The 25925-nt window shown below is 41.1% G+C and overlaps 1 long non-coding RNA gene across 1 annotated transcript; it reads right to left on the bottom strand.

Moving 5' to 3' along the window:
• Positions 1 to 4857: 4857 nt before the first annotated feature.
• LOC133219445 (uncharacterized) lies at positions 4858 to 16312 on the bottom strand. Its single transcript, XR_009727439.1, has 4 exons — positions 12937 to 16312; positions 12540 to 12625; positions 10945 to 11102; positions 4858 to 5507 (listed from the first exon to the last, which is right to left on the bottom strand). It is a non-coding gene; the product is annotated as an uncharacterized LOC133219445 (long non-coding RNA).
• Between the last annotated feature and the right edge of the window lie 9613 nt (positions 16313 to 25925).

The following is a 25925-nucleotide window of genomic DNA, read 5'->3' as shown; positions in this document are numbered from 1 at the left end:
TTTGTGTCTTTTCTTCAGAAGTACAAGGCTAGGGACACGTTTTTCCTCAAATGGAAGCTGAGAATGTCGTGAGAGTCACTTGACCTTTTGAGTTTGCGCATTAATAACTATGATAAATACCACAAGAGTCAAATGGAGCCCATGATAATGGACTTAGCTTGGGAGACTACATTCTCTCAGGCCAGACACAATTCCTAACACAGATCTTCAGTGACACTCCCCACTTGACCTTACACATTGTCCTAACATGGTGGAGCAAGTCAAGAAACTCTTGCTGAAAAGCCACAAGGAGGTGACAGAACTGGAACCTGGGTTCAGAACTCTGCTGTCATGCTAACAGTAACTTCCCTATTGCACATTAATGTGAACGAATGGATAATGATCCAAAGTCCAGTTTTCAGTATAGCTTATATTTATTTTTCATACAGAACTTCTGACTTCCATTTTTCCTCTGTGAAAATTAAAGTTTGCACTTAAATAAAGTGATTTCAATTATATCAAAATACAAACTGTTCTACAGTGGTAATTAATAATGTCTAAAAAATGGTCTAACCTGGAAAAAGGCCAAATCAAAACTGCAGAGCTAACATGCCTGTCCTTCACCGTACTTAGACTGTGTCACTTTGTAAGGTGAAAATAAAAATCACCAGACAGGTTTTCCCTCTAAATAGAAGGGGTAAACATTACTACTTTGTGTCTGCAATAAAACAAATAAACAAAACTAATAAAGTCAGGAAATTACAGTACCATTGTGAGGCTCAGGGATTTAATTTTACGGGCTCCCTGGACTCACCTGGGATGTGCTACTTAGTTACCTGCATGATTACAGGAGAACATGGTAAAAGATGTTCACCTACTATACAACTTTTAAAGAAATGGTCAGACTGTCAAACATAGAATCACAGAATGGTTAGGGTTGGAAAGGACCTTAAGAGCATCTAGGTCCACCCCCACTGCCATGGGCAAGGACACCTTATCTAGACCATGTTGCCAAAGGCTCTGTCCAACCTGGCCTTGAACACTGCCAGGGATGGAGCATTCACCACTTCTCTGGGCAGCCTGTTCCAGTGCCTCAGCACCCTCGCAGTAAAGAACTTTTTCTTATATCTGGATCTGGAGATGATTCTGGACATTATATACTTCCTGATAGTGAACATAATTGCTTCCCTTGTTTATTCTCATTTAACAGTATAAAGTTACAAACTTTACAGTGGTACCTGTATTTCTGTTCATCAAAAGGGAGAAGGGGATAGAGATGAAGGCCATTGTCTGCCTCAATTTTGCTCCATGTTTAGGAAGGTAATATTGCATTTTTTAGGTGGTGGTTATGTCTGAGATAGTACTGATGTGAGGAGTAATATATAAAACCTTGTGTAAAGGAGACTTCACATGTAGTTAAAAAATTATCACATAGTATATACTAAAGGGTTTTTTTTTTTACTGTATCCTATGCCTTTTTTTTTTCTGTCTTTGAAGTACAGAAATTGCAAACATTTTTTCTTTGGTGTTGAATTTAGTGGGGCTACATCTGACTAGTGATCAGTCACCAGTGGTCTTCAGGGTTTAATTCTATGGTTAGTCCTGTTCATTATATTTATCAGTGATCTGGATGCGGGTATTTGAATTCATGAATGCGCCATTAGCAAATTTGCCCATAGTACCAAACTGGGATGTGCTGTTGACCCTCTTGAAGGACCGGAGGCCTTGCAAAGGGATCTAGATAAATTGGAACACTGGGCTATGTTTAATGAGATGAAATTTAACAAGTCCAAATGCCATACTCTGTATCTAGGATGGAGTAATGCCGGGCACAGGTATAAAATGGGAGCAGAGTGTCTGGCAAAAAACCCTGCAGAAATGGATTTGGGATTGCTGGTCGACAGCAGGCTCAATATGGGGCAGCAGTGTGCCCTGGCAGCCAAGAGAGCAAACCACATCTTTGCAGACATCAAACGCAATATAAGCAGCCAGTCAAAAGAGGAGATTATCCCACTGCATTCAGTGTTGGTATGGCCTCACCTGGAATACTGTGTGCAGTTCTGGCCCCACCAATAAAGGAGGAGGTGAAGGTAGTCAAAATGCATCCAGAGATGAGCAACAAAGCTGGTGACAGGTCTGGAAGGAACGTCCTATGAGGAGAAGCTGAGGACTTTGGGCTTGTCTACCTTGGAGAAAAGGAGGTTGAGGGGCAACCTCATTGCTCTCTACAGCCTCCTGAGGAAGGGAAGCAGAGAGGGAGGTGCTGAGCTCTTCCCCTGGTACCCAGTGATAAGATGCATGGGAATGGCTCAAAGCTGCATCAGGGGAGGGTCAAACTTGACATTAGGAAGCATTTCTCTATGAGAGTGTGGTCAAACAGTGGAATAGGCTTCCTAGAAAGGCAACTGATGCCCCAAGCTTGCCAGCGTTTAAAAGGCATTTGGACAATGCCCTTAATAACATGTTTAAACTTTTGGTCAACCCTAAATTGACTAGGTAGTTGAACTCAATGATCACTGTAGGTTCCTTCCAACTGAAATAGTTACTCTAGTCTTGTCCATTCCATTCCAGTCTGTTCTAACTATATCATAGCCAATGCAGCACCAGCAGCTGCCATTAGCACAATCTTGGCTTGCCCTTATTGGGGTCACACAACCTTGTCTATATGAAACTCTGACCACTTCTTGACCAACTGAGCCATTGTAAGTGTTGAAAATAAAATCAGCAACCTGATGTAGATGATGTTGTAGATCTGGCTTCGGTCAAGAGGGAAAGATGTGCAGCATGGCAGCACTCAGAGATTGATATATTGGCTGAAATACATTTTGCTGAAATATGGGCCGGAAAATTAAACACTGACTGGAGCTAAGATCATTCCTCATGAATTGTCAGAGGGCTGTTATGGGACTATGTATGCAATTAAATAGCTGCAAGGCGATATTATCAGCCTCTGTTATGTGTGCCAGCTGTTGTGGAACTACAGAAAATAGTGGCAGAGATAAGCAATCTATGTTATGGGAGTGGTGTTTATACGAAACTGTACAGTATCTGAAAAGGCTAAACCTGCCTCTTCACTTTAGGGCACTAACATTTTGGGGGTAAGGAAGATATGTATTGATATTTTAGTTAAGGCTTAAAGCCTTTTCCTCTTCCATTGTCTTTTATTCTGCTTGTTTGAGGCTAAATAGTATTTTAGTTGAAGTAGCTTTACCAGTCAGCACGCATTGCTAAGTGATGGGCTCCCAAAAAGGTTGCCAAGCCAGTTCACTCTGTGGTACAATCTCTATACTGGTAAACTAATCAGGGGCAGGGCATTTAGTCTGGATTCTGGTTTGCCACTATTCATACTGTTAAATTATTAGACTGATACCTGCCATGACACTGGATCAGGCACACTTGTGACATCAGACATAACCAGGAAGGATTTCCACTGGGCACTTTGGCTGGTTCTTACTGTAAGAAGCAGAAAATGCAGCCACGCAGTGCAGTTACGAAGACATCCTTGGGCAGATTTTATGACGTGAACCACCGAATGCATTTTTTTTTTTTTTTGTGATTTTTTTTCTTGTGTTTACCCAAAATCCTTGGAGTGAAATTGTGACTTCATTGGACTGAAAAACTTGCCAAAGATTTCAATGAGATCAGGATTCAGCTGATAGGCCTGGAGATATTTCAACCCAGTTGAAGCATTTTCCATGTTTCCCGTTTCTGCATGGAGCCTAAGTGTCTGTGCAGTGTGTAACTGTAGCATTTGATACTGGATATCTGGTGTAAGAATTTGACTAAAGATGACCAGGCCTTAGACACAACAAAAAATGTTCCTTCTATTCTCTTCTCATTTTGCATTTTGAAGGAATTTCTGGTATTTTTCATTTCCTATCCCCAGAGGAATATGGCCTGCTAAGCAATGATTCCATTTTGGTAGCTCATCCTAGCAATTTCCAGTAGCAGCATTCCCTATGTAGTCATATTTGTACCGAAGTAGCGCATTATCTAAATGCACCATATTTTAAACAACTTCAGTTATGATGCTGTCACTTTTTATAATGGATGGTAGCCCAGAAAAACAATAGTCCATCGGTGTACCAGTGTAAAAAATTAGTTGTGATTGGGTGAAAAATTGAGCATTTTTTCCTATGACTTAAGACATTGGAGACAAGGTCTTTTGTATAAAAAATAAAATTTCAACAATAAATCAGTAAAAGCAGCTTTCAGATGTGTGCTCTATACTTTCATTAATACTTTTATTATATCGGTTGAGTCTCTTTCTGTTTTGTAATTAACTTATCAAGGAGTAATGGTCTAATTTTAAAAAGCTGAATGGATGACAGAAATACTGTTTGTTGTAAATTGAAAATATTTCAGCATCTGCCAAGATTAGATTTCTTTAAATTACCCTTTAAAAACATTGATTTCTAATATCGTATTCCCTTTTCTCAATAAAATAGAAAAATGTGTTCAGAGGAAGCTGTTTTTAAGGAGGCATTGCTGAGAAACAAATCAATTCCAGTAGTATTAACCCCTCTCTGATGATCTGTCAAAAATACAGTCTCCATTTAATGCTACTGGTTTGGTGCGTAGTCATTTTTTATTATCCATCAGATTGAGAATCTGAAATTAAATGTTCAGCAATATTCGTATAAATAAAGGAGCCCCCAGCTCTATACTTTGACATAACTAGGACACTCTAACATCATAACTATATAAAGATTAATTCTCCCCCAAATTAGTGCCTGATAAAAACATATGGCATGGTGTTTACCAGGAGGAAGAGCTCTGGACTCATATATAGGCTTGTTGCCTTCATAGCATATGACCAGTGCCACTTGAAGGATGCCCAGTAATGCCCTTTGGATATATCATTGCTGTTATCAAGGCAATATGGAGCTGAATATAATATCTGAAATTTCCTTTACCTGTGCTAACCTCACATTATGTGGTTTATATTAAAAGTCTCATTAAATTCATTTATTCTGTTTGAAAAGTGAAAGCTGAGATGTCTGTACTTGGATAGACCAAGGGTCTTTGTAGCTGGGTTCCCTCTTTCCCACAGTGGCTAATTGTGGGTGCTTATGAAAAGCTTACTAGATACCTAAATTGATTCTTTCTAGGGCATATTCTGTAGCTCCCAATAATACCAAGCCGGGGATTTCTTTCTAGACCATATAATAGTCTTTGATAGGCCCCTCAGATTGCTCTGACTCCTTTTTTAACCCATGCCCATTTTTGTTACCATAACAGTACATGTATTCTACATCCAATTGTACATTACAGGAGAAGTTACTTCCTTGTGTTTTGAACCTACCAAATGAGAATTTTATAGACTCCACTCAGTTCTTTTGTTGTGAGAAGCTGTACATGATTGCTCCCTGTCTGCCTAATACCAGTCACCATTTTCATAGGTTTATTTCATAGTAGCCCCTCAGTTACCCTTTCTCCAAACAGAAACATCTTAGTCTGCTTACTTTTCATTCCTCATATGGAAAAGTTCCACACCTCTGATCATTCATCTTGCCCTGTATTGTAACCTAGAGAAGTAAGAGATAGGGAAAAGTACAGTGCTATATCAATGTTTTCTGTTTATTCTCAATTTCTTTCTTTGGGGTTTGCCTTTCAACTGTGACTATTTTAATCAAGCTGGTCAAAATGATTTCATGGCCTCTTTCTTGAATGGCAAATGTTAGTTTAGAAACCATTGGTCTGTTGAAAAGTTAAGACTTTCTTAAATAAACCTAATTTTGTCAGCTCTTTTTTCATTCAAGTTTTTGTGGGGTCCTTCTGCAACACTTTACAGCTGGCTTTTTATTTTAGTATGCTAAAGAACTTAGTATCAACCTCACCATATTCTTCACCTTTTCAATAGCAAGTAGTAATAAAAGACCAGCACCAGTGAAACTGTAACAAATCTCTGTGGTTAAAAGAGAAAAAAATTGTATTTTATTCCATTTCTGCATAGCTTTCAAACAGTTACTGACCCACAGATTTTGTCTCTTACCTTATCAGAAACTTAAGTATACTAACAAAATTTCTTTGATGGAAAATAATGAGAGTACACAAAAATAAAAGGGGTTTTCATTGGTAAAACAAGCCAACACACAGGTAGGATGTAGCATATCTCATCCAGATGAGCATTGCAGATCATCTTAAATGTGCAGTAACACATAATAAGGCTTTAATGGAGCCTTAGGTTCCTCTACACACTGAGCTCTTTTCTCATCTATTAGGGATCTTAATATAAGCCAGGCTGCTGATGCAGCATGACTAAAGCTTGGGCTGTGACTTACAGGCTGGCAGGATACAGGAAAGCCATAGTTCATTAGAAAGAAGGTTGATGAGAAAGATCATCTTTATCATCAAACCTACTGCTAGTAATGGTCCTAATTCATAAAAGCACTAAACAGAGTGGGACTTGGTCAAAAGTAAAAATTTATTTTCTGTATCCTGCCCTGTTATTCCCACAGTACATCCAGAGATCTGTATTATGATTTTTGCTCTAGTGCTGGAAGAACTACACCTGGATCGGAGCAATCCCAGGCACAGCTACAGGTTGGGCAGAGAAGTGATTCAGAGCAGCCCTGCGGAGAAGAACTTGGAGGTGTTGGTCGATGAGAAACTTAACATGAGCTGGGTTCAGTGTGCGTTTGCAGCCCAGAAAGCCAACCGTATCCTGAGCTGCATCAAAAGGAGCATGACCAGCAGGTGGAAGGAGGTGATCCTGCCCCTCTGCTCTCGTGAGACCTCACTTGGAGTATTGTGTGCAGTTCTGGTGTCCTCAAAATAAAAAGGACATGGAACTGTTGGAACAAGTCCAGAGGAGGGCCACGAGGATGATCAGGGAACTGGAGCACCTCCCGTATGAAGACAGGCTGAGAAAGTTGGGGCTGTTCAGCCTGGAGAAGAGAGGGCTGCGTGGAGACCTCATAGCAGCCTTCCAGTATCTGAAGGGGGCCTATAGGGATGCTGGGGAGGGACTCTTCATTAGGGACTATAGTGACAGGACAAGGGGTAACGGGTTAAAACTTCAACAGGGGAAGTTTAGACTGGATATAAGGAGGAAATTCTTTCCTGTTAGGGTGGTGAGGCACTGGAGTGGGTTGCCCAGGGAGGTTGTGAATGCTCCATCCCTGGCAGTGTTCAAGACCAGGTTGGATGAGGCCTTGGGTGGCACAGTTTAGTGTGAGGTGTCCCTGCCCATGGCAGGGGGGTTGGACCTAGATGATCTTAAGGTCCTTTCCAACCCTAACTATTCTATGATTCTGTGATTCTAAGAATGGTATTCCTGAGCTGTTGGAGCAAAGGACAAGCATTGCTCAAGTTCCACATTCCCATCAGGTCTGGGATTTTCAAATATTTCCAGAGAGGAAAATCTCACAATCTGCTTTCTTAATTGTCTTGTCTTTTATCTTCAAATACATTATTAAATTCCTTTAATTGTAAAAATACATTCAGTGATTATGCCACAAAAAAATCTTGCATTTTTGGGGAGGGGGAGGGTATTCTTGGACTTTGTGATGGCCCAGCCAGATGGTGTTCTTTAAGAATCTGGTGAGATTATACAGCTTAGAAAATCTATTACTTTAAGTATCTGAAAGAATACAGAGTTACTGAGGTTTTGAAACTGCTCTGCCCTGATATCACAGCATTCCTGCAGTGAAGGTTGATACAGTTTATGGTCTTAGGTGAGGGTCCAGATAAACACTAAAAGTGCTGGTTTTACAAACAAGGTAAGAGGAGGGACTCCAGGGCAATTTGAGCAATGGAGAAAAAGTCTGATTAATAGAATCCTGAATCAGTAAGTTTGATTTTTCTCTCAGGAATATTCCATAAAAATCTCTTAAAATACTCCCTAATATCACATTATTTTAAAATGAATACATAAAGTAAAAAATACATGTATTTCTGTAATATCTAGGAATTCAGTCATGAATGATAAGCTAATGGCATTAGATGTTTCTCTAAATACTGAGCAAAATGACAACATTCTTGGTCACAGAGATTTTGCAATCCAGTTGTTAGGAAAAATGGAGGTGAATGCAGAGAGAGAGAGATGATATTTATGAAGGAGTGGCTATGATGGTAATTATAAATCCCAGAATGTCTGCAACTAGATTCCTATCATGACAGGCAGATTCAGAGAGTGTCTGCAAAAAAGATAACTTCTAAAGTGGTCTACCATACATGCTTGTGAAGGACTTATACTTCAAGACTAATGAGGAAGAAAGCATTTTGGAGCATGAGTTGAAACTCACATAGGGAAAGCAGTATGCAAGCATTGGCTGAGTAAAGATAGGAACCAGCTTCCTTGAAAACCAGGAGAGGGAACAAAAGGCTTCTCAGATCATTGAAACTGGCTTTCCTTAGTAAAGGTATGTGATGGAAAAGGTCCAGATAAGTTTAAATTATTTGAGAAGACTGAACTATTTTAGAGGTAACTAAGGGGAAGAATCATCCAGTTTTACACACTGCAGGGGTATGAGGACCCTGAGGAGACCAAAGGCAACACCTGAATAAAGAGATGATTAGTCATCTAAGTCAGCATAGCTTGCAAGAAACACAGAGAACTGTGGTTTATTTATGTGAGGAAACAGAGGACACTGGGGTGGATAGGTCAACAGGACAATAAATTATTTTGGATAGAAATCGGATCTGGAATAAAGAGGAAAATGTTTTTACTCCATCCATACACACTCAGTTAGCCTTGCTCATTTTAGCTAGACACAAAGTTGCATACATGTAACCTCTACATGCACTCGAAGGTGCAGAGACAAAAGAGACTACTGTGCCCACCAGATCACTCCCCATTGAGCTATGATCCTGTCTGATTATCACTGCACTGGGAAACAGACTCTGAAGGGCAGAAGCTGGGAGAGGAGCTTGGAGAGAGTGTGCAGGAAATATGTACCATTAATTGATCTTGATTTAGAAACTCACAAGGCAGGCTTAAACTGACTCAAAAGACTTTGGCATCTTGTGGTTTAGGTCAGGATGAGCTAAATGCATGCATGAATTATTATATATAACTGGATGTGTGTGAAGGAGTGTGGATATTCATTACTTCTGTGAAAGAGTGATTAATAATGCAAAGAGCACTACAGATGTACAGAAAAGTGGTTATATCTGCTTCCCATTTCTTTGCTGACAGAACTGGTGGTTGTCACTAGACAGGAGGAGTAGTGCTCAGTGTGCGGGTTCCAACTATGTGAGCTTGGTCCCACGTGTTCCTGAAAGTCCTCCATGGTCAGGTGTCCTTGAAGGCAGGGCTCTGTTACTGTCCTTCAGGCTGACATAGAGACCACCACCCAAGTTGGTTGATCTTTACTGGTTGGTAATCTGCTCTAAAGTGTTCCTTGATGATGGGTGTAGCGAGTCACTGGGCAAGTATTATTGTATTAGGTTAGTTCTGTTATTTCCACCAGTTATGTTTTCTTCATAAGACTTCCCCTCTCATGCTTTACCTAACAAAAGCTACATCCCTTACAACTATGTAGCAACATAATAAAGGTCGAACTGTGGGCCTTTAACATCAGCATGACTACTTGAGTGATGTCAGCTCAGTAGGACAAGACAAGGTAGGGGCAGCTGAAAACTGCCTTTGCCTGTGCTATGGGAGATAGAACCTGCTGTTCTGGCCTAAATAATCCTCATCCACCTTCTGCCCCCTCTTTGTTTTGTAACAGAACTCACACCAGCATTGTCCTCTTACCAGCAGAGAATAGAGGCTACAGCAAAGCCATGAGGAGGGTTTTTTTTCTAGGCAGAATTGAGTTGATAGAGGAAGGCAGCTATAAGGTGGGAAGAAGACAGTTACAGACTTTGGAAACAATCTGAAACCCCAAGAACATGAGGAACCACCCCTGCGAGGAAGTAACAGGGCAGGTTGAGAAATGGAAAAGAGGCTGAGTACAGTTTCCCCCTCCTACCAGGTCTGCCACAGACACACAACACCCTGCTGGCTTCTCCCAGATTCCCTCCCCATCCCCACACACATCTCCCAGATGTCTCACAAATACTCTCCAAGATTTCCCTTCTGACTCTCAGGAACCTGCTCCACTGCCATAGAAGCTGAAAAATGGCAACTGCTGCCAAGGAGCTTTAAGCTGCAAATTCCTAACAGCATTCCACCCTGGAGGCTTGCCCTAGGCAAGTAGGTCTGAAGAGTGTTAACCCAAGCTAACTCCCAAACAAGAAACACTATTGTTTGACAGCTATAGCTGTTTGAACCACAGAACCAAGTATACCGTGGTTCTCCTTTACTAAGCTTTGTCCCCTCCTGCCAGCCACATAGCAAATTAGAGGGATCACAGGCATCAGCATCTGCAGATCCCAGCATCTGAACTGCCTGTACTGCTGTGTCCACATTGCAGTACAGCTTGCACATTACTTGTATTCTAGAAATACTACAGAAAATGATTAGATAAGCAGGTCTGCCATGCCAAGCAAAGAGCACTGATAAACTCTACAGCTTCCCACAGGTCCTAGCATCCCTAGGTAGGGTCTTAAACTTACCATAATGATACACTTCTGTTCCATCTTTGCACTCCAAGCTTGTTCACTCTGCCTCTCTCCATTGCCTTCCGCTCCTGTGAATCCTTGCACCTTCCAGCTGTTGCTGTGTCCATTCCAGTGCTGCATGCCATTCAGACTCCTTTCCTCAGAGTCCCTCAAACAACCTCTGAACTGCCGTGAAACAGCACTGCGTAGTCATAACAGGCAGAAAGTAGAAGTTAGGGTTAGCAGAAAATAGAAGTTAGCATTTGAATTCTGCCTGATCAACAGCATGTGACACGAGTTAATATATGATACTGCAGCTAGTATGAAAAGTCTTACAAGATTTTCCAGCAACACGTTTCTCCACATATCCAACCAGCTTGTTTTGCTGTGCATGTTATTACCACCCACACCTACAACATGATTATCTCTCCCCTGCATCTTATCATAGTTGATTTACTGGTAAATTAAATTTACCTATATTAAAGAGTAACATGTGCCCTCAGCTCTCTGTTGCAGATGACAACTTCTTCCTGGCTCTCATTTTTTTGAGGACACCATGCAGAGCTTCATTTCTTTTTTTGAGCAGCAGCTGACTTGCCATCTTCTGCTTAACAATCTTTATTTTATTTACCCTGGAAAAAAGTAATGCAAGATTCAAGCAAATGATTAAGTGGGACCATGCTTTTTCTTATTTTATCCTGCAGCCTAGACTGTCACATTCTTTAATGACATCTTTATGAATGCTGTGCACTTTTGTGCTGTATGTTACCTACCAGATATCAAATGCATTGTACAAAAGCAGGATACCAAAGCACTTGTGACACCAGTGTGTCCATAAATACCTGTTTTCTCTCTTTGTTTTCCTTTTTTAATGTGGGTATTTGGATAACTTAGAAATGAAAATTATATTCTGCTCTAAGTGATCATTCTTATCAGACAGCATGAAAAGGGTACTTCTTATCCTTTCTACTGCTGCATGCTTTGCTGTCTCTTGAGCGCATATCCTTTAATTTATCTGTTATAAATCCTAGTATGTATATTCATTATGGACTAGAATTGTTTGTGCAAATGAGTTATGATTCCCTTGGAAAAACAAAACCAAAACATGATACCAACCAAACACACGGACACAGCTCTTAAACAGATAAGTAATACTGGATTCACTCCAGGGGCTTTTGATTTGCATTAACAAGTTAACGAAGTAGCTACTCAGTATTCTGTGTTGCTCAGGACAAGAAACGCCCTTGTGAATGGTTGATGATTCCATTTCAGCCCATAAATTTGATATGCACTTCTTCATGCTGAATTGTATAAATTGAAAAGCACTATGTAACTTACAACTCCTAACAGAATAATTATTCAAAGGATACAAGAGAAGTTGGAGTATGTGTACCAGAGTGAAGGTGTATACTTTTTATCTCAGAAATTAAAGACCTAAGGTAATAGCACTCAGTCTGTCTACTCAGAAGTCAGACACAATTTCAGTTCTGGTGTTAAAATTATCCCTTTTCTTACTCCAAACCAGGAATTTCACAGAAACCAGAGAAATAGAGCATTTTAAGTGGTTATAGAAAAGTCCCATGCAAGCATGGCAGACAATGAAAATCAACTCTGAAGACTATGTAAGAGGCTCTGTCATGATTCCACTTGTGCCACTAGGCTGATATTTCTTATTTAGTAAGCAGGTATTGACTGAGAGCACTCAAAGTCTCATTTCCTCAGCAAGGCCTCTATTGGTGACCATGAGACAAGAGGTGGACAATAGCCATCTCTGCTGGTTTGCATTCTTGACTGGGAATAGCTCTGTGCTGAACTCTGTAAATTCCATGTATGCTAAAGATGCAGCTATCTTCATTAAGCCATTCCACATAGGATTGAAACAGTGTCACAAAGACGGTAGGTGCCTGCATATGCTCAGATGATGAAGAGGTGACAAGTGGTTTAAATGGATTTGCCTTTTTCGAATGTGGTGCTTAAACCCTACCTAGATCATATTCTAGTACCAATACATACATATACATATCTATAGGATCTACGCTTTATTGCAGATATTTTAGGCAAGAACTTACATTTAATGTCATGCTGGTATTTACTGGAACAGTCATCTCCAGACTTAAAATTTCATGCTAGCTACTGAAGAGGCTGTTCTTCAGGACTGGGGAGAAAAAGAAGGCAACTCTGAAATGTGAGAGCTAGCTTTTAAAAGCAAAAATACTCCATATACATGAAATACAGCTGACAAGCTTCCCCCTTCATTATATGGGTTTATAAAAGGCCATTCCTCTCAAGTTCCCTGCTCTTTATGGAAAATTTTGCAGAAATTAGTATTATCTACTAAAATGATCATCCCAAATCTAAGAGTAGTTGCCCAAACAGCTCAATACTTAATAAACCAGACTTTGTTACATATGTATAGATAAGTTTCTTGAAATAATGAGATTTTATACTGCCTTAGGAATACTGTACCTAGGAAATAATACATAAAATGCCTCCCTGGGCTATTTTGAACACATTCTTATTGCCTTCTTTGGTGTCCCCTGCCTTTTGAGATGTGGTCCCAAGCTACCAACAGACAAAATAATCAAAATGTTAGTCATACAGCTTTATCACAACAGGAAAGCTACAATTCAGTCCATTTTGGGAATACTGATCAATAACATTTAAAAATCCTTTGAGTCTCAGTGATGGTAAATAATCCCTTCAGACTTCATAGATTGGTCTGTTCTATTCTGCTCCCTACACATCAGCACACAGGAGTTTACCATACTTGAATTGCAAACAAGTGGCATAAAAGTTAAAAATGTTGCTGTGTGTTATTTTCATTGGCATCAGTCTTAGTAACATTTTAGAGATGGAAGAACTTTTACAAGCCTCAGCAGGGCTGCAAGAAAACACACATTTCCCCTGTTTGATTGCCAGAACGGAGAACTAGCTTTATTCAAGTTCTTGATCTTTTCCCTGCAATCCTCGTTAGCCTGATCCGGCCCTTAACTGACCACTGAGTACTAGTGCAACCATCCTCTTTATAATCCCAGTCACCAGCATCCTACATGTTTGTCTCTGGCAAGCTGGAAGAGACTTTTTCCAAAGGCTTCACAAGATGCCTGTTGCAAATGCTCACTAGGCAAACTGTGGAAGAAGCTGATGTGGCCTTCTATATCACATATCTTAGAAAACAAACTATATCTGCTTCCTATGCATTGGCTGTGAAATTGAACAGAGGACTGTTGAGAGCTCTGAGCTACTGGTGCTACACCAGAGGAGAAAGCTTGGAAGTTAGTTCATACTCTAGGAGAACTTTTGTGTGTTGTAGGCACATTTAGTTAATCAACATTTGTCTGTACTCTCTAATCTAGGGCAATCTCTTCAGGCTGAAGAGCCCACATCTGCATTTTCTTTGGCATACTGAAGCCTCCCGCTGACTGCCAGGAGGGCTGTTAGGTCCAACACACATAAAGATTGAAGCATTTTATTCCTTCAGGAATGGCTGCCAATTACAAAACTTTGTCTTGAAGGCAGGACAAAACAACTCTCTAGGAAAACAGAAGTGACAGTTACCACCCTGTGTAGCTTGCAAGGCCTGATGGTGTAGCACCTAGGTGTACAGAATTGCCCACAGCAGAGCCAGGGACGTGCTTCTGACATAAACTATTCTTCAAAGAACCTTAGGAACAAAGACCTGATCATCAAAATTAATTAAAAGATGAACTTATCTTTTATTTCATGAAAGGAATCATTTGTAAATCCATTTCTGTGAAGAAAAGGTTAAGTCTGTACAGCTTTTTGTGCCAAATTCTTCATTTTAAACACAAGGAGTGCCCACTGGTACCTAAGACTAATTCATGCAGTAGCAGCTGCAGTGATTTTCTTTTTTTGCCACCTGAGAAAAATTTACACTGAAATGTGGACTAAGGCTATGTCAAAGGTAAAATAAATAAACCATCATAGCCAATGCAAGCCAAGAAAATAAGAGCCAGCACGGCAATCCTCGGTGCTGTCGAACCACTCACTCTCTGGTTTTCAAATTCTCAGCTTGTGCAGATTTTTTCTTTATAAACTCAAATGTCTGCTGGAACTTGAAGTAGAAGAAAAGTTGCGGTTAAACACATTTTCTGTCCATCCCCATTCTTTGAATAATCAGATGTACAGCAAACGAACTATGAAATCTCTCTTCCAGCAGTGAGGGTTATCACAAAATAAATTGCAGTTAAACTGTAGCAACAGAACTGTCCATTTCTTCCAAGCAGATGAAATATAAAAGATGCAGTAATGCTTACAGCACTTGCTAATTATTTAAGAGGGATTTTTGACATGAAACACATTTAAAAACTGAAAAGCTTCACTAGTCTTGACCATAACATTTAAAATAGATTTTTATCAAAGATGATTCAGCTGAAACCTACACAGCATTATAGACAGACCCTTGTGCAGAATGTGTTCTTAGCAACAACAAAAAAAAAAACACAAACCAACCATGGTATCATGTACCACTATCCTGAAACCAGAAGGATTTCTAAAGACTGGCCAGGAAGCAGCAGTGTCAACACCGGGAGAGGATTTCCAGTTCCACCTTGTCTAAACTTCAAGTCATTCACCTGTTTCGCAGTTTCGCTGTGCCTCAGTTTACCCAGCTTTAGCAGCCATCTCTGTGAAACTCTGGAGTTGAGGTGCTGCAACAAACCATAATTGCCAATGAGTGTCATTTACAGTAACATTTTATTGTTCATCATTCAGCATCCCCTTTCCTTAATCATCCTAAAGTCAGGGTTTTGCTGGGGTTTTAGTTTTTCATTGGAGCTGCACAAATCCATTTAGCAGCCAGCTGTCCCTATGTCCCTCTCTTGAGCTGGTGTCACCACTTCAGCACCATCCATCCATCTTCTTCTGCAGTGTGTACTCCTTCCCTAGAGGCTGTAAATTTTATCTGACACTAATGTTGTTCATTCAGCATGGTTGTTTAGGAGAAAAAAAAGAAAAAAGGACTATGAGGAAATGTTGACATCACTACTTGCCTCTTTCTCCCGACATTCCTTAAACAGATACGTAGGCCTGAAAATGAGAAGGGGTCAGGGACTGCAGTCTCCCAGGGTCTCATGAAGGAAACTAGAAAAAATTACTGATGATAAAAAATTGAACAGATTAAGAACTTGGTTAGCTGTAAAAAAGAGAGAAGACTGAAGGTACACATGCTCACAGTCTTCAAAATACATAAATTCTATGGTAAAAAGGGAAAGATCCATTCTCTACATGGATACAGCAAGAAGTCATGGGGTTAAACTGCATCTAAGGAGTTTCTAATTGGAGGCAACAGAAAACCGTCCTATGCTAAGGAAAGTGGAGCACTAGAAGAGATGCCTGAGGAGATCATAAAATTCTCTCCCTGAAAATGTTTGCATACCTGGGATATTTACCAGAAATAGATAAGGAGACTGCATATTGCTTTATGGTAGTAAAATCACAGAATGGGCCAGATGAACTATTCACATTCTTTTCTATCCCAGTAAGTTTATGCCATAGCTATGAAATCCAGAAAGATCCAATGACCTTCCTTCTTCCACTCACATATATTAATACACCCCAAAACAAACTTCAGGTTTGTATTACTCCAGGCCAAAGGCCAAATGGCCAAGGTCCACTCCAGCAGTTACTGTCGCAAAATACTCACATTCATTTTACAAAGCAAATCATGTTCCATCTTGCAGAGGAGAGCGAATGCCTCCCACTTTCCTTTTTCACCCAAAATCCAATGGCCTAAATTGCATTTGGGTGAAAAATTTTCTTCTCAATACAAATCTGATCATAAGATTATAGAACTATAGAATGGTTTTTGTTTGGAAGGCACTTTAAAGATCTACTTCCAAGCCCCCTGCCCCAGGCAGGGACACCTTCCACTGAACCAGGTTGCTCAAAGCCCCATCCAGCCTGGCCTTGAACACTGTGGATGAGGCATCCACAAATTCTCTGGGCATCCTGTGCCAGTGCTTCACCACCCTCACAGTGAAGAGCTTCTTCCTGCTATCTAATTTAAGTTTGCCCTTTGTCAGTTTAAAGCCATTCCCCCCTTATCCTATCAATACATGCTCTTGAAAAAGCCCCTCTCCAGGTTTCTTGCCAGCCCCTTCAGGTACTGGAAGGCTGCTTTAAGGTCCCCTGAGCCTTCTCTTCTCCAGGCCGAATTCCAAGCATGTGAGCATGTCCGGAGCAGGTCCACCACAAACACCTCTGGCCAGCTTTTAATCTCTTGTTAATACTGATCTGATAATTCATAGGAAGCTGACACTTACCCAATTCACCCTAGAAGTAACACAGCCAGATACAGATAAAGTTCAATCAAAATAACACCAAAAAAAAATATTTTCTGACCCTTGCAAGCAACTCAGAAAATCTAGAGTGTGGCATTAATAGACAAATACAATACATGAACAACATACTGAGTGTAGTGAGGTAGTCTTTAGTCCAAGCAGCTTTCCAAATTGGAAAAAGCAAGGAAATGCCAACGGGACTGAAAAGGCACAGAATTGGTTCCTGATTCTTTCAGATTCTTTCATCTGACTCTCAGTGAAAGAACATCCTTAAAAGAAAAACAGATTCACCTTGAGGACCCAAAGTTATGATGTGCCTTCCCTCCCCACTCAGAAGCTACCTCCACAGAGAGCCTTCCTCTGATGTCTGCTACCTCTGTTGTCACATCCTGCCACCATGATGAAACATCATTTTAATGGCAGCTCCTTCACACATTAGTCAGGGCTTTTCGTTCTTCCTTGGGGGTACCAGCTCCTCACTCCAGCTTTAATTGCTAAGTACTAGGTCAAATCTGCCTTCTCATACTTATCGTGATTGTGAGTTTATGAAACTCCACCATGAAACAGCATAGATTGTTTGCTTCTGCTGACCTGTTGGGAAGCTGTTGAGACCTTCAGTCCCCTGATTGTCAGCAACCTCCTTCTTCCTGGTTTCCAGTCCCAATTTCCTCATGATAAATCTTCTCGGACACCAGAAACATTCAGCTCAGTAACATCTTGTGTGTTCAGCTTACCATACCCCAGCACTGCTTTTAGGGAACCACCTCCACAGATCACCACACCATATGTCCTACTGCAGCCATATAACTGAATACACACCTTTTGGCAACCAAAACGCCTGTAAATACAGACCAAAATTTATGGTAACAGCACACATCCATCTGCAAACTGAGAGAAACTTGCAGTCTGTTACTTGATGTTTGTGTGCACTCCCATCACGAGTGACACACCACTATATGGTGGGAGATGCCTGCATTTTGGTACTGGGCATCAGGCTGCAGGCAGGATGATTACATACCTCAGGTCAAACAAGTTGACTTTAATCCCGCTTTTCAGCCTTCATTCAGCTCAACAAGTTGAGCTCCAGGACAGGTCCCCAGCAAACTGAAGAGCACAGCAAATTACATTTTCTACCAAGACAGACCAGTGCATTTGTACCTTGGTTTCCCTTATCTTCTTCTGTTGTAACACTACAAGATTTTGACTCTATCTGACTGCATGCTGGGGGGACAGTAGAAAACAGACCACTTGTGGCCAGAAGCATCTATAAAGTTTTAGCATCTGGAAGTCCTCCTTGGACTTGTTAATACTAATCTGATAACTTGGACATGACCTGCTGTAACTACAATCAGAAATGCAGAAAGAAAATTAGCCAGATGTCTGTACCTACTATTGGCATGCTTTGTGGACCAAATATGCATCTTTAAACCAGGGCCACCCGTTGGGGATTTCCCTCCTGTGGCACTCCCTGAGGGTCAAAGCCAGGCAGCTCCAGCACACCAAGCGGTAAGCCGTGTTTTCCTGAAGGCACGGTGCAAAGGATGAAATTCAATGCATTTAATTGCTTTCGCAATCCTTGGGGAGGCCCTAGACGTGAATCAGAGCAGCGCAGAAAGGTACTGCGAGGTAACCCCTCCCACAAGCAGTTGCAGAAGTATTCCTAATGCAGAAAGCAGCCCTTTTGCCTCCTCTTTAAGAGGTGGCTTCGCATAAAATTCCACAACTAGCAAGCCCACCTGCCTGTGCTCTGCCTCAGCGTGCGCATGCCAACACCCCGAAATTAACCCACACAATCCAGGCGCTCAGAGCCACCGGGCAAGCGTACTGCTCCCGCTCAGCGGGCAGGGGGCTGCCGAATCCCGTAACGCGAGGATGTTTCGGCAGGGCCGCTCCCGCTCACCTCTCGCCCTGTGCTTAACGCGGCCTGACAGGCGCGGCCACCGCCGCTCCACTCCCCCCGCACCGCACTACACCCCCCCTCCCGCCGCCAACCGCCGGCCCGCTGACATCACCGAGATGGATTTAAATAGCACCGCAGCCCCCTGCCTCCCGGATACAGCGCACCCCATTGGCGGCGGTGGCAGCCTATGGCCGCGCCGCGCCTCTCCCCTCCGCCAATGGCAGTGCCGCTGCCGCCGCGCACCTCCCCTGTCGCTAAGGGAGGGAAATACATCGCGGCGCGGCGGGCTGTCAGGTGTGCGGGTAGTGCTGCATCCTGCCGCCGGCCGGGGATGGGGATCGGCCGTGGGGCGGGCTGGGTGCGCTTCCTTTCCTTAACCCCCGCCTTGGTTTCCATCCCTGCTAGGCCAGCTGCTGCAGCCAGCCGCGTAGCGCGGCGGGGAGCGGGGGGGAGCGTGGAAAGTAGCAATTTTCGCCTTTGTTTTAAGGGCTCCAGGGGAGGTGGAATGTAGGGCGGGCATCGGGCAGAGAGGAGGTCCGCTCCGCTGCGCTGCTTCCCTGGGAAAAGCTTAGAAAGGGAGAGACGGGCCGGGGGACACTCCGGGCTGCGGGGGCTTGGCGGGTATGGACGGCACAGGGATGAAGACGGTGTGAGAGAGAAACGCACCTGATGATGGTAGTGACGGTGTTAGGGGTGGGAGGCAAAGAGATGGAGAGGGGCTGGGTGCCCCGCACGCATCCGGAGCCTGTGGATGTTTGCTCCCCGCCGAGCCGCAATGGACGCTGCCCGCCGCCCCGCCGCCGCCGCCGCCGTGGGAGAGCTGCTCGCCAGGAGCCGGGGACGGGGGTTTCCTCTTCGGCAACGCTCCGGTGAACTCAGGGTCTGCGGCCGCCCGCAAAGATAGGTTGCGTGGCAGCCACGGCTCGGGCAAATAGGTAAACACCGCTGTGTAGATGTGCTGTTTGGAGAGGGAACATAAATAAATAATAAATTTATATGCGGATATTGGGCCTGGCGCTGCACGGGGAGATGGAATAGCCTTTGCCTTGTGCGGTGGCGAGATGTAGTGTGACGAAAATGAGATCCCTAAGTGAGGCGAGTTGGATACCTGCTGGGTCGAGCATCGCCAGAATTACCTGGGTCTCTCCCTGCCATGCCGCAGCCTGTCACTGCGGGGCCTGTCCTAAAAGCAGACTTTCATCTGTAACAGCTCTTATGCTTAAGAGCTGCATAGCACTGTGGAACAACCAAAATTCAGTTACATTCCAAAATCTGAAAAATTAACTCGTTTCTTTTGCTGCCAAGCTTACAAGCTTGAAAAGAGCTTCCACTGTGCCATCAAGCCCTAACGGGATTGCTTAAAACATTTCTACATGGTTACTGTTTACTGCTTCACACCCTCCAAATATTTCTGACTTGTTTCTTTCCCTTATCCACAGTGTGTTAATATGTTGCCTGAATATCCTGAAGATGTCGGCATGCATACTCAAAAGGCAAATGTGTGTGTAAGAACTGCAGGCAAAACAGAGCAGGATTGAGGCATCTCTTGGATTTAATCTCTGTTTCTGCCTATGTTTTAGAACAAGGTGAACTTCCTGCCTTGCTGCTTTTTTTCCCCTGTTCCCCATTTATCCTCAAATTAAGAGCAAAACTTAACTCACAGTTTTGCTGGGTAGATTTTTTTAGATAAAAAATTCCTATGCAACGTGAAACATTAATTATTGTAAGAGAAGCTGCAAGTACTTACTGTAGAAGCCCTGCTAAAAGCAAAAGTAGAAAGAGTACTTTACCCTTCCCTGAAACAAAACCACCGAGTTACCAGAAATCTCAGGTGCCTACCTATGTATGTTTGTGTGATGTGATGAAGTTTGTATCAAGGTTTTTCCCTTCAGGTGGGGGAAGCTTGTCATAAGAACACATCCCCCCCAACTCCCCCCCCCCCCCCCCATTACTCTCTCCTCCTTCTCCTTACCTGTTACCCCTCCGAGTGAAGGATGAGGACTGTGCAGCCTTGTTTTGCCTTCTGTTGTTGCAGAACTCCTTGGATGAATTGGAAGTAAGCACCAGGAGCATTTGGTGATGTCCGTGGGAAGAAGGCACAAACCACCAAGGCCCCGTTCCCTCCATCTTGAGCCTTCCGTGGTGCTTTGCAGGCAGCACAGGGAAGTATGAAGCACTGACGGACTGAAGTCAGTGTTTAAACCTGACTTCAGCATAAGCAGAGGACCAGGGCTGGAATAGCAGAAGTACTTAAGATGCCTCTTTTAAAAGTTCTCTTTTGCGTATCTAAAAATGAAGGAGCTGCTTAGAAAAGATGATGCTCCCCATGTATTTGTATTTATTAACAGAAGATGATGGTCTGCATTATCTTGCATCCTAGGTAGGTCTTGGGTGAACCTATATCACCTTACTGATTTCTGTGTTGATTTAAGTTAGTTAAGGAACTAACCCAGCTCAGTTTTAAGTAACTGGAATAATATTCTCCCTCTCTTCCAGTCAGATTTGCCCTTTATGTTACTTGTGTTTCATAATCCTCCTAGCTCTTCATTTCATCATTACAAGGCAAATATCTCTGTAGCTCTATTGTGAAAAAAAAAAAAAAAAGGAGGAAGAGGAAAAAACCCCTTAAACGATTGTATTTTCACAAGCTGATCTTTATTTTCATGTTTAAATAGATTTAGTGCACAAGCTAATCCTTTTTTTTCTTTTAATAGGCCAATTTATTTTCATTTACTTACACTGGTATTTTTTAGAGCCAGAAGCTCTTAGGAAGAGAATGTGTCCAATGTACCAGAACCCTTTAGGGTTTTGATAAAAGACATGATATCATGAGTACCATCTCCACTTCTGTTATTCTTATATAGTAGTAACAAGATTGAATCACCATTTTTAGCTATTCTTCAGCAGAACTCGTAATCTATCAATGTGTCAGCTCAACAGCAGTTTTCTCTTCACACTAATGTGAACCAGAAGGTCCAGCTATCACTGATTTTGACAATTTTATCTGAGACGTCATGATTTTCAGAAGTTTGAAGAAAATTAATTGTGGGACCTATTATATTTTTCTAAAGATGTGCAAACCACAAAATACGTCATTAAATCATTTCAAACTCATTTGTACTGGATAACGTTCCTAAGTTAGGTGTTTTACAAGCCTCAGAGTATAAACACTATGAAATATTCATGTGACAAACAAGTATAAGATGAAATGTGGGTCCTGTATTTTTGTCAATGCCTCAGATTGCCCTCTGTGTTGTTACATAATGCATCATAAAGAAATACGTGCCTTCGTTCTCTTTAAATCACTCCAGCATGGACAGTGCTTCCTTCAAGTCCTCGTTATGCAAGTCCTTGCTACTGTTAATAGCTGTCAGCCTTGCATGGTTACTTAAAAAACAAGGTAACCATGGACTTTTTGTGAAGTTCCTTGTATTTCTGGAGTTTACAGTGAGTCAGCTCCAGGTGCATTGCTCCCTCTCTCAACTATAAATAAATTATTATAAGCAGTTTTCCCCCGATTAGAAGAAAGTCCCATTCATTCCAGTATATCGCAAGGTAATCTGTTTTTTTGTTCAGTTGTTCCTATAAGCATATTACATTATGGGTATCTGAATGCACTTCTCCAGAGTCAAAACACGGTGGAATAGACCAGAATGCAGTAATATTGTGAATGTCTATTGGAAAATGCAGGCGTGTGACTAAGTACTGAAAAAATACTTAGCATAGTAGAAAATTTGTGACCGTTCTAGAAAAGCTATTAGATTAAAAAAAAAATATCCATATAGTCATTAAGTACTATTATTTAAAGTAAGATATATGTGATACAGTATAAGCAGCATTGAAGTGAAATTGATGAGCCATCTATATAGAACAGAAAGAATCATCTTTTAAAGTTGTTATGATGTTCTGTATTTATTTACTTGGGAAGTGGAATTTTCCCCGTCTTTTTTGTAAAGGCATAAAATTAACAACAAGCACTTTAGAGAATTAGGTGCACTGCCTGATTTGTGGTTTTATTCTTTTCCTCTATCACACACAGAGCTCATCGGTGGGAAAAAAAATCAGGAGAAACCTGTCTCGGTTTTCCAAATCATGGAGATCTTTCCAAGTACCCTGTCCTTTAACAAGGCCGCAGTTTTAAAGATAGTGAAACAGGAATATCTCAAAATTTGATATACTGAAAAAATAAGAGTTTTTTTTTCCTCTCATTTTATACTCGTGGAAGTGTACAAGTAGTAGCTCAGTGATGTGTCACCAGGAAAGGGGGGGTTTGATTCATATTGCACGAATAGATCTATTAGTTTATCAATCTTCTATTGCATTTTTACATTATTTTTACCTTTTTGTTGCTTTTGTAAATTTGAGGGTATTAGCTGATTTGTTTGTTTCCCTTTTGCAATAGTTACAAATACTTGTAATTATTTTGAAAGGTTCAGCTATATTCTCTTTAGGTTTTAGTATGACACATGGAAAATATTTTTTTATTATTATTTCTTTTGCAAGCAGTATGGTGGTGGCAGGAGATCTGCACTATAAAACAGCATACCTACTAAACTGTACTCCAGTGGGAGATTAAGTAAGAAAGAGCAGAATGGCTGAGACAAGTCATTTGTCACAGATGTTCCTGCATTTCTCATGTTTTATTTTAAACTGGATTCATCAAACATAAAAATCAGTAATTTCTGTATGATATGAAGTTCCCATCCAAGGAGACTAAATGGGTTAACTTTAAATTGTGGTTTGAAAATACAAGGTTATTTTCAATATGGGAAATGCTGCTGGGCAGTTGACAGCTTGATTCAATACCCAAAGTGGACGCAAGGAAGTAAATTGGAGACTGTCATTTCTTGTGGTGCTTAAAATATGTCAGTTCAGAAGTAAGAAGGAAAATACATCACAAATATATTGCTGTGAAGCAGAGTTACTTTAACTACAAGATGCTTTTGTTTATGAAGCACCAATATTTTACCACGAACATCTGAATTACATAGATTATAAAGGGTACCAACGCTATCGGAGCAAGCATGAAATCATAGATGTTGATGTGATAACCTCTAATACTGAAGTGTCGTTTACTGACTGCTTTTACATTATTTCATAAGTCTATAGCATAAGTTCAGTAATATAAACCTAGTGAAAATGCACAAGCTAAGCACTAGTGTAATATTTACTTCAGATTTTTTAGATGGGCTGATTATCATATTTTATAGAGTGTGAATAAGAAGGCCCGAGAATAAGATTACTTAAAAAAGGGGGTTTAAAAAAATTAACATCAGACTAATTTTAGTTTGTATTAGTTGCTTTTTAATGTTATTTTTCCTTTTGTAAATTTCTTTCTTTTTTCCCTCCGAACTATTATGACCCTGCCCCCAAAAGGAGAAATATAATGGCTACAATTACCTTCTGTTTACCAGAGCAAGATGATTTTTTTCCAAACTGAAATATATGCATTAATCTGTTAAATTTCCAGGCATTTTTACCTATGGCATTTTTGAGAAATAGCGATGTCCTTTGTAATGCAGCTTACTATGCTCTAACAGCTGTAATCTAGCATTTTTCTCTTTGGTAGTCAAATATTCAGAACTGTCAGACTGTTTGCTTTTAAGTACCTGAAAGCTGAATCAGGACACATATTCCTGATACAATAAGTTTGGCTTTTCAATTTGTACTTCCTTTTGAGTTTTCTAAGTAAATGCTACATAGACTGAGAATCAGAAAAATTGAGGCTTACATAATCAAGCCATGTATTTTTCTCCCGTCTTCCTTCCCCCAGTTAGCTTTCATTTTACTCTGAAAAATGAAAAATTTTGAATAGTAAATTACTATGACATACTGATTATTACAAATTTTCATGAGATTGCATAGCCAAGCTCTTTGTATGTGTTTAGTAAAAGAAAGCAGCAAGCAAAATATTAAAACCTTGAGATGGCTAAACTTTATAGTAATCATTAAATACAGCATTATGTAATATGATGCACCTTGCTGTGTAACACTGAGTCTTTTTTGTTTGCACAGAGAATTAAGGTACTTCTGTGTATTCCTTATTTAGAATAAGAAAATAGGAACGTCATACCCCATTTTTTTTACTCATCGTAAAGCTGATGCTCCTTCGGAAGAGATTTGGGTTTAATACCCAGCTTTCAGAGGATACGCAGTGGTTGTTGACAAACTGTATAGCAAAGAAATCAAAACTCTGTCCTGCTCGATAATTACAAATTGAATTAATTACAAAGAATAATATTAAAATTTTACCTAAATATGTTAACATGAGCTCTTACCCATAGGTGGCAGTCAGCTTTCACTGTAGTAGGGATGCCAAACTTTCGGTTCACGACATTCATACTTGGGCTGAAATAATTTTGATGGGGTATGCGTATGTGCATGTACGTAAGTATATGCGTGTCTGTGTGTTTGGAGGGGGAAAAGGAGCTAAAATCAACCCTAAAATTAATTAGTAATTAGGAGGAATCTGAATTGCTGTGTATATCAGCAAAAGGAATTGTCATATTCTGGAGAAAAGATCCAGGTATTTTTAAAACCATGCAGATAATTTTTTATGTGTCCAGTGCTGACTTTCATCTAACTGAAGCAGTGATAATTCAGAAATGAGCAAGTGTGCCTACAGATTGAGCAGAAAGGCAAGTATTTCACTAGAGAGCATAGCCCTGTACTGTACCCAATCCTCCAAACTGCATTTTTGTTTTGGCACCCATTAACTGTAAATTACACAGGCACTACAGGGACATCAGTCTGTCCTGGAAATCCCAGCAATAAACTCCCTTAAACACGGAGCAAATACAGAAAAGGTAGTCTGGGTGAGGTTTCAGACACGGAGAGCGAGCAAAACCTGTGGGCTGTGTTTCTCTTTCTCTTTGCAGAGCTGCCATTGAACCCACGGCAGTGCTGCACGAGGGGAGGACTCTGTCTGTTAGAGCAGAGATTCACTCAGTTTTGCCCTCAGCTTTTTTAGGGCTTTATGCAGTTTCTGGGGATTTTCTGTTGTAATACGGCTAAGGAGGCACTTGGGACCCCACCAAAACTGAAGGGGATAGAAAGAGCTAATAAGGCCAAGTCATCTCGTTCTAAAACAAACAGATCTTGTGAGGCTACACACGTGATGTATTAAGATGATAGCGGTGTTCTGAGAAAAGAAGGCTGAAAACTGAAATTCCTGAGTAGGTAAGATCATATTATTTTTTACTATTACAGCTACACTGGAACTCTTTTCTGTTAAGATTAATATTATGTCAAGG

Source organism: Neopsephotus bourkii, unplaced genomic scaffold, assembly GCF_033783945.1.
Source record: "Neopsephotus bourkii isolate Nb327-2 ecotype Australia unplaced genomic scaffold, CSIRO-AGI_Nbou_v1 NB_1358, whole genome shotgun sequence".
In the NCBI taxonomy this organism is placed as follows: Eukaryota; Metazoa; Chordata; class Aves; order Psittaciformes; family Psittacidae; genus Neopsephotus; species Neopsephotus bourkii.
This window is presented reverse-complemented; position numbering and strand designations above follow the sequence as displayed.